The following is a 9,019-nucleotide window of genomic DNA, read 5'->3' on the forward strand; positions in this document are numbered from 1 at the left end:
TTAGCTAATTCAATTATTTTTCTGTTTATAATCACAGAGTGTATTATAAAACTAGATTTTTCAGAAATATTATTTTTTTTCATAGAACGTATCAAATAAAAACTAAAACCTACTAAAACACGTATTTTAACAGATTTAAAATATGGTTCACAACAGTTTTAACATAATATTTCTGTTATTTCTCAATCAACTTTGTTATGACTGTAATATTGAGTAATTTATCAATTATGACACTGTAATAAATGGAGCATTAATTTTTCTTCCTTAAAATTGCTCGTATATTTCCATGATGTTACGTAAACAGGAAAATTTTTCGTATCTACCGATGAAATAACATTATCAAGTAACTACATGCTTTACTGGGATTTTCTAATGTATTTTTATCATAACTCAAACGCAAAATATTTGCTATTCATAATAATATGTATGTACTTTTCTCCATGAATGGAATGCATAGCAAATTTTCAATATAAAATTCAGAGTAAAGACCCTTGCAACAGATTTATTTCATAAATAAGAATACTTTGATTTTTTTTATATAAAAATTGACATCAATCAAACTCGACCTCAAACCTTTATTATTCAACTAGTGGTCCGCCCCGGCTTCGTCCGTTGTACATATTTCGCAATAAAAGGTAGCCTATGTTCTTTCTCAGGTGATGGGGTTAATGAGTCACAAACACTGATTACTTTAAATTAACTTTATTTCTAAGTAAAAATACCGGGAACACATGCAGTCGCTATAATGTCACGGAGCAGAGAGAGACCATAGATTATACACCTCACAGGAAGGCACGCAATTTAGAATAACACAGATAATAAATAAATTTACTTTAACACTCCCTTCAAATAAGAGCCTTCCACAAAGAAAATATAAACAAAAAGTTTCAACTTCACATATACATAAGTTTAACATAACAATTTACTTCTTATTATAACAGAACTTAATATTCACCTTTTATTTAACATACCAAATTTACTTTTAATCTTAAGTCTATCTTGCTATACAAACATTCAAAGTTTTCAAATTTAACATACCAATATTACATTTATTCAACTTAAATCTATATCGGAATACAAACACTTTAAGTTCCTAGATTTGACATACCAATATTACATCTTAACAATTTAAATCTATCTCGAGGTAACGCTTTAGTAAAAATATCAGCAAATTGATGATCTGTACTAACATACTTTAAAGAAATAATCTTTTCATTATATTTTTCTTTCACAAAATTATACTTAATATCAATATGTTTACAGCGTTTATGAAATTCACTATTTTTAATTACATTTATAGCACTTTGATTGTCAATATTTAAACACACAGAACTTTGTTTGTATTCTCCTAAATCACACAATAATTGTTTTAACCACATTAATTCTTTGGTGGCCGCACAGGCAGCCATAAATTCCGCCTCAGTAGTTGACAAGGCTACACTATGTTGGCGTTGACTGGACCATGTGATCGCAGCTCCACTTTTCATGAACACATAGCCAGACTGACTGCAAACATAATGTCTGGTCTGCTTACAGTTGCTAGATGTATAAGTGATCCAACTGCTTCTCTGTATGGTAGCTTGTATGCAAGCATCGTCTCATTTTTCTGTAACTTTACATGAGGATCAGCTGACAGTAGGTGAGAAGGTTTCATCATAGTCGATCCCCTTCGTTTGTGCATAGCCTTTTGCACACAGACGAGACTTGTACCGTGGACCTGTTGGCTCATCCTTTATTCTGAATACCCATTTGCATCCAATCACTTTGGCATTTTCAGGTTTCTCAACCAATGTCCATGTCTGGTTTTCACTATGAGATTGTAATTCCTCACTTATTGACATTTTCCACTTCTCAGAATCAGCTGATGTAATTGCATCATTGTAGGTTAAAGGTACATCTAAAATTCCTTCATTATAGCATAAATATGTTCCAAAATCTTTTAATTTAGAGTGCAACTGTTTATTTCTTGGTCTTAATGTTATGTTTGGATCGGGCAGGTTATTAATATTTGTATCTGGTACATAAATACTGTCTGACGATGAGTCATAAGAATCATATTCATCATAATTACTCACTGTGTTTGTGGAACTTGACTTTGTGCTGTCTGAAGGAAGCTCTTCATCTAGGGACTCGTCCTTTGCTTCAGTTAAGTCCACCGGAACATAGTTTCTTGTTACAGTTGATTCTAGGAAGACAGCATCTCTGCTCTTCACAACCAGTCCAGATGTAGGAATGACAAACCTGTAACCCTTGGTATTAGTACAATAACCAGTAAATATTGCTTTCTGTGCTTTTGGATCCCATTTCTTTCTTTTCTCTTTTGGTAGGTGTACCATCGCTTCACATCCAAATACACGTAGGTGACTAACACTTGGTTTATTTCCCGTCCATACTTCTTGAGGAGTTTTATAATCTAATGACTTAGTTGGTATTCTATTTAGTAGATAAGCAGCCGTATGGATAGCTTCCGCCCAGTATCTTTTAGATAATTTTGCATTGAGTAACATACACTTGGCTTTTTCTACTAATGTTCTATTAAGTCTTTCAGCGACACCATTTTGCTGTGGTGTATAGGGCACAGTAGTTTGATGTATGATTCCATTACTTTTTAAAAGATCAGAAATATTCTTATTAATATATTCAAGGCCATTATCAGTGCGTAGACATTTGATTTTACATTCCAATTGTTTCTCTACAAAATTTTTGAATTCTTTAAATTTATCAAGCACCTCTGATTTGTGCTTTAAGAAATAAACAAATACATTTTTAGAAAAATCGTCGATAAAAGTGAGAAAGTACTTAGCTCCACCGAGAGATTCTGTCTCCATGGGCCCACATACATCGGAATGCACAAGTTCAAGGAGTTTTGTCGCCCTTGTTCCTTTATTTTTGAAAGGCAGTCTCGCTTGTTTTCCTTCTATGCATGTTATGCATGTTAAATTGTTAACACTTTTCTTTAGTACTTTCATACCTTCAGTATTTTCTAATAGTTTATCTAAGTCACTGAAATTCAGGTGACCTATACGTTGATGCCACAAATATGCATCATTTTCTTCAACATCGGACATGCATGCATAGCCTCCTCCGGGCATGTTCAGCCGGTACATGTTGTTGATAATACTAGCTGTTGCTACTATCTGATTTTTATTGTTCATAATAACGCAGCCAGTTTTGTCAAATCTTACTTGGCCTCCACTGCGAATAATCTGACTTACAGATAGTAAGTTTGTAGCTAATTCAGGAACATGTAATACATTTGTAAACAGTACCTTATTTTCTTGACCTTTTTCATTGTAAGTATTTAAGCTCACTTGCCCTGAGCATTGCACTGATAATACTTTGTTATCTGCTACTCTTATATTCTTTATAACGGAAGTAGTCTCATTCTGAAGCAAACTCTTGTCTTTGACCATATGTGAGGATGCGCCTGAGTCCACATACCAGGAATCACACTGTGCAGTTGTCGCAGTAAATACAGCAGCATATGATGAACTACTGGAATTTTGTGATACTTCTTTATTTTTCAATTTGCATTCTGGGCTTTTGTGTCCATATTTATTACAGGTGTAGCACCTAGGTCCTTTAGAATGCCTCTTGAAATTTTTCTGAAATTTTTTGTTAACTGCGAATGCATTTGACTCATTTTCATATGGTCTGACATCCTGTAATAATTTTGCCTTTACAGAATCTGAAGTAATAGTTGTGCCTGAGCTTTCAATGGCCATTATCATTGGTTTGTAGCTTTCGGGCAGACCTGAGAGCAACATAGTACCTAGCCACTCGTCGTCCACTTTGAAACCAATGTTTCTGAGTTTATGAGCTGTGTTCATTATTCTGCTTACATACTCCTCTACATTTTGACATTCAGTTAGTGACGTGTTACATAAATCACGCAGTAGCCCAACTCTGCGTGTCAGCCCAGAGTCATCAAATGTTGAGGACAATTTATCCCAAACTTCTTTGGCGGTGCGAGCCTCTTGGATATGCACATAGTTCGTGGGATCCACTGAGAGGATTATCTTTGTTCTCGCCTTAGTATCTCGTTTTGGATCTGATTCCATGTTAGATTCTATGCAGTCCCACAACTCCTCATGTTGTAGATATGTTTGCATTGCAAACCGCCAAGTTGCATAGTTTTCCCGACCGGATAGCTTTTCAATTAATGCCGATTGGTTATTTGTTGCCATTTTGTTTGAATTTATTCACTTTCAACACAAAAGTTTGTATTAACAAAAGTCACGTTGCCGGTTTGAGGTTAAGTTCACATGTAATGTTTTAATCACTGATTTTACAACGAGATTTCGCACTTTCTTTGTTTCTGAGCTACTGGGCCCATAACCTGATGGGGTTAATGAGTCACAAACACTGATTACTTTAAATTAACTTTATTTCTAAGTAAAAATACCGGGAACACATGCAGTCGCTATAATGTCACGGAGCAGAGAGAGACCATAGATTATACACCTCACAGGAAGGCACGCAATTTAGAATAACACAGATAATAAATAAATTTACTTTAACATCAGGGTCTAAAGATTGTCTGTGCCAAATTTCATCAAAATCGGTTGAGAGCTTTAAGCGGGAAAGCGTAACGACAGACAGAGTTACTTTCGCATTTATAATATTAGTAGGGATTAGACTTCTATAAGCATTTTGAATCATCATAACATTTACCATTTACCACCGCCCCGAAAATCAGTTTCTACAGAGAGACGCTTCTACCTTTCTACTAACGCCTATAGCGCTTCTTATTACAGATACTTACAATTTTAGTAACATAAAAGTTAAATTATAAGCTTCGCCTCATCTACTACAAAAATTGTTTTATTCATAAGTTTTTTACAAACCCATGACATCTTCCTGAATTACAGATATTTCAACCTTACCACTGTTCTATAAGAATATTTACATGAAACAATAGAAAGATGAAAGCCTGCTGACATTCAAGTATACCATATTATATAACAACGTGGGTGCTGTGTTGTGATGGGATATATTAAGCCTTTGTTATATCAAAACAATGCGGTAACTTCCTGTTTTTATTTTTATTTTTTTTTTTTTTATGTATGTGTAAATGCAATCTGTTCATAGAACATTCAGCACTTGGTTATGAATGTATTGAGACTTGTAGGGCGAGCGATCCAGTGATGCCTGCCGTTATTACTTTTTTTTTTTTCTTTTCTTATAAATCTATGGGAGCTTTTCTTTTAAGTCTTTGGAATCTTGTGTCGTTTTTCATTAAATCCATGGCCAAAGCATTGGGATGTTTATCAAGTCTTTTTTTGTAGGAGCTCATAGAGTGCTTGATTTCGTCTTTAACTGTTCGAATTTTAAGATCGTGGTGTAACTGTTGGTTTGTAACATACCAAGGAGCGTTTGTGATTAGTCTAAGCATTTTCGATTGAAACCTTTGCAAAATTTCGATATTGGAGTTGGAAGCAGTTCCCCATAACTGGATCCCATAGGTCCAGATTGGTTTAATGATGCTTTTGTACAAAAGTAATTTATTTTCCAACGAGAGTTTAGATTTTTTGTTGAGGAGCCAGTACATTTTTCTCAGTTGAATGCCAAGGGCTTTACGTTTAGTAAAAATATGTGTTCTCCATGTGAGTCTGCGATCCAGATAGATGCCAAGGTATTTCGCGCCATCGGCCTGAGGAATAGGTACACCATTGAGAGACACTTGTGAGCACGAGCCGTAACGAGTCGCAAATGTTACCTGTACAGACTTCTTTTCATTGGCTTTAATTCGCCAGGTTGATAACCAATCTGTAATTTTATCAAGACAGACTTGGAGGTTTTCACTAGCTTGTACTGGATTTTCGTGGATCGCTAGGGCTGCAGTATCGTCAGCAAAAGTTCCAATTACCACGCCATCTGTCATGGGCAAATCTGCTGTAAATAGCAGGTACAGTGTAGGACCGAGTACACTTCCTTGGGGAACTCCGGCGTGAGCTTTGTGAAGGGTCGTAACATATTCTCCTTGCCTTACTTGGTAGTGTCTGTCCTCTAGATAGGACTTGAGAAATATGAAGTGATTAGTTGGTAATTTAGTTTTTATTTTATATAGTAGGCCCTGATGCCAGACTCTATCAAAAGCCTGTGATATGTCAAGAAACACTGCACTGCAGTATTTTTTGGCCTCGTAAGCTTTGTGAATTTTTTCTACCAGTCGGTGAATTTGTTCTGTGGTTCCATGTTTTTGTCTAAATCCGAATTGGTGGTCCGGTATGATTTTGTTTTCTTCTATAACTGAGTTCAACCTTTTCAAGTAAAGAATCTCTATTACTTTGGAAAGAGTAAGAAGCAAACTTATCGGCCTGTAAGACGACACTTCTTCTGGAGCCTTACCAGGTTTCAGGATCAATATGACCTGTGCCACTTTCCATTGCCGTGGGAAAATGCCTCTCGATATTATACAGTTGAACAACTGAGTCAAAAATATTAATGCTGAGTCTGGTAGTTCTTTCAGCGTTTTAACAGTTATAAGGTCATATCCAGGAGCTTTATTCTGTTTCAGAGTTTTTATAACTGCTATAAGTTCACCCTTTTTTATTTTCTTTATTGGGAGATCAAGCTGGTAGGGATCATCAATGCTTTTAAGGCGATTCATCATATCGGTTGTCATAATTTTTTGACAAGGATCCTGTTTTTATGAAAAATATGTGTCTTTCGTATTAAAAATATTATACTTTACCTTAAAAGTTGTTTTGGTGATCCCCTTGCAGATTTTCACCATCCATAATAATTAGAACGTGTGTTTGTTTGTATGCTACGGTTTAACAGCTAAACCACATGATTGGTTTTGATGAAATTTAAAAAAAAAATAGTCTGCTTTTTTCAGGGTTAATTCATGGTTTTATCCGTATGCAAGTCGCAAAACACAGCTGGTTTCCTTTATATATTTTTTTAATTTTTAGTAGTGTACACCAGTTATTAATTTGAATACTCATATTTAATTATCTGTATTGCTGTTAAGATAAACAAAAACTAAACTAGAGTATAGGATTCTACAAATTCTAGGCCAAATTCTAAACATTTCATTATATCGTGATAACTTAAATAAAACCATAACATTAAAAGGTAAACAAATATAGAGTGGGAACCCTTTTTTTTTGTTCAAAACCATCATTTACATAGAAATTAGAAATACCTTCAAAAACTGAATCTCCAATACACTCAATTCATTCTGCTTAATATTATTTTATTCAAAACTTAATGAAACATTTTCAACATTCAGACAACTCATCTCTTTAGAAACTACAAATAAATGGCTAAAAAATAAAACAAAGCTTTCAAAGAACATAATTTATTTATTGTATGTATGGATGGTCTAGTATGATGTATGGATGATCACGGATGGTCGTATGGATATTTGTCTATATCATCCACCATGTCCCACGACTCTTTGTTTGTTAGTTTGTCCGTGAATACCTCGTACGTCACGTTGTTCAAAGGCTGTGACATAAATCAGTAATAATTAAATAATTTTAAAAACATTTTACACATTAATTAAGTAGGTACTTATTTTTATATTAAGATGTTAATTATTTTCTAAAAGAAATTACATTAAATATAAACAATATTATACTTTTTAAAACTTACTTTGTTATCCCTTAACCTGTAGTATAAACTGCTGAGAATGACATTTAAAACCAATATCATGCAATAAGAAACATGCAAACAAATTATGTTTTCTCATGATAAAAACGTAGCTGTTTGTTTTCATCGAGAGAGAAATGAGTTTGAAATTGCGTAATTTTATTCCATCGAGTTCCGGGACCAAAGAGGCCAAACAACAATATTATTGTATACTAGCTTACATGATTCAGATTTCAGACCGTTTTGCATTAAAAAAAAAACACAACCAGAATATTCGATACAATGTGTTCTATCAAAAAGGATCTTCTCTTTACGGAGCATTTTCATCAAACGAGCGAATGCTTAATCTAACCCCACTATGTAACGTAGTGTAAACAGGTCCAGAGCATTCTTTCGTTATTCTTAGTGCGTTCGAAAAGATTCTATGAAATTTTCTAATACTGAACAACACTGAATACGAGTTTTCGATTACAATAAAAGATTACGAAAGAATGCTCTTGTTCTAGCTGTAGCTCTATAGTCGTTTGATGTAAATGCACCGTTAGAATCGTGTAGAATCCCCAATTTCAATTAGAATGGTTCAAGCTTACTGAAACTGAAACTGTAATCTGACTAAACTATTACTCAATCTAACAAAGGATGCCTATGTATTATTTATGCGTTAAATTCTATTGTCATAGCCTATATTTTATGCGTTAAATTCTATTGTCATAGCCTATTTACACAGTATTACAATATCTATACAGTACGGAAGCGAATGTACTTGTGCAGAGAAACGGAGGGGAACTGGCGGGGGTCGGGCGACGCGGGCCGCGTAAGGCAAACACGCTTAGTTTGCCTTACCTAGCGCGAAAGGACGACGCAGTCGTATTTTTTGTGTAATAATTTTATTATACATAGGTACTTACATATTCTATTATGGCGCGCACAAACTGTTCCGTTTATGGATGTAAACCTACATTGAAATCCCAGAAGGAAACAATATTTCAGAAAGATTGTATTAATTGTATCTGTTGAATTAAAATCAATGTTGTCCTCATTATTTTCTAATCAGATTGTACATCCCAATGCGAATGCATTACTTAGTTAAATGTTATAATATACAATTAAGAACATCCAAAAATAAAGTGTCCACGTAAATAATATTTAGCAGTGCAATATCTGTAATTATATATTTATGAACAAATAATTACATCAGATTTAATAATCGCAATTATTTTGAATGTACATATGAATAAATGATTTCATCATAATATAAATAATCACAATTGTTTTATTTCCCATTTGTTGCAACCCTAGCGTATTTTCGTGTGGCAGCGTAAGTACCTACGCTGGTGGCGGCATCGCGCGACATCAAAGGCGTTTCCTTACTGTAGGAAATAATATTGTAATACTGTGCTATATTTTATGCGGTAAA

The 9,019-nt window shown here is 34.3% G+C and overlaps 1 protein-coding gene across 1 annotated transcript in view; it reads right to left on the reverse strand.

Moving 5' to 3' along the window:
- The window catches only part of LOC149477918 (uncharacterized), a 600,334-nt gene that overhangs the window by 210,027 nt on the left and 381,288 nt on the right, over nt 1–9,019 (reverse strand). The window lies entirely within an intron of this gene.

This window comes from Colias philodice, chromosome 23, assembly GCF_061535455.1.
Source record: "Colias philodice isolate Cphi_HAF_F1 chromosome 23, ilColPhil1 Martin Lab GWU primary, whole genome shotgun sequence".
Taxonomy (NCBI): domain Eukaryota; kingdom Metazoa; phylum Arthropoda; class Insecta; order Lepidoptera; family Pieridae; genus Colias; species Colias philodice.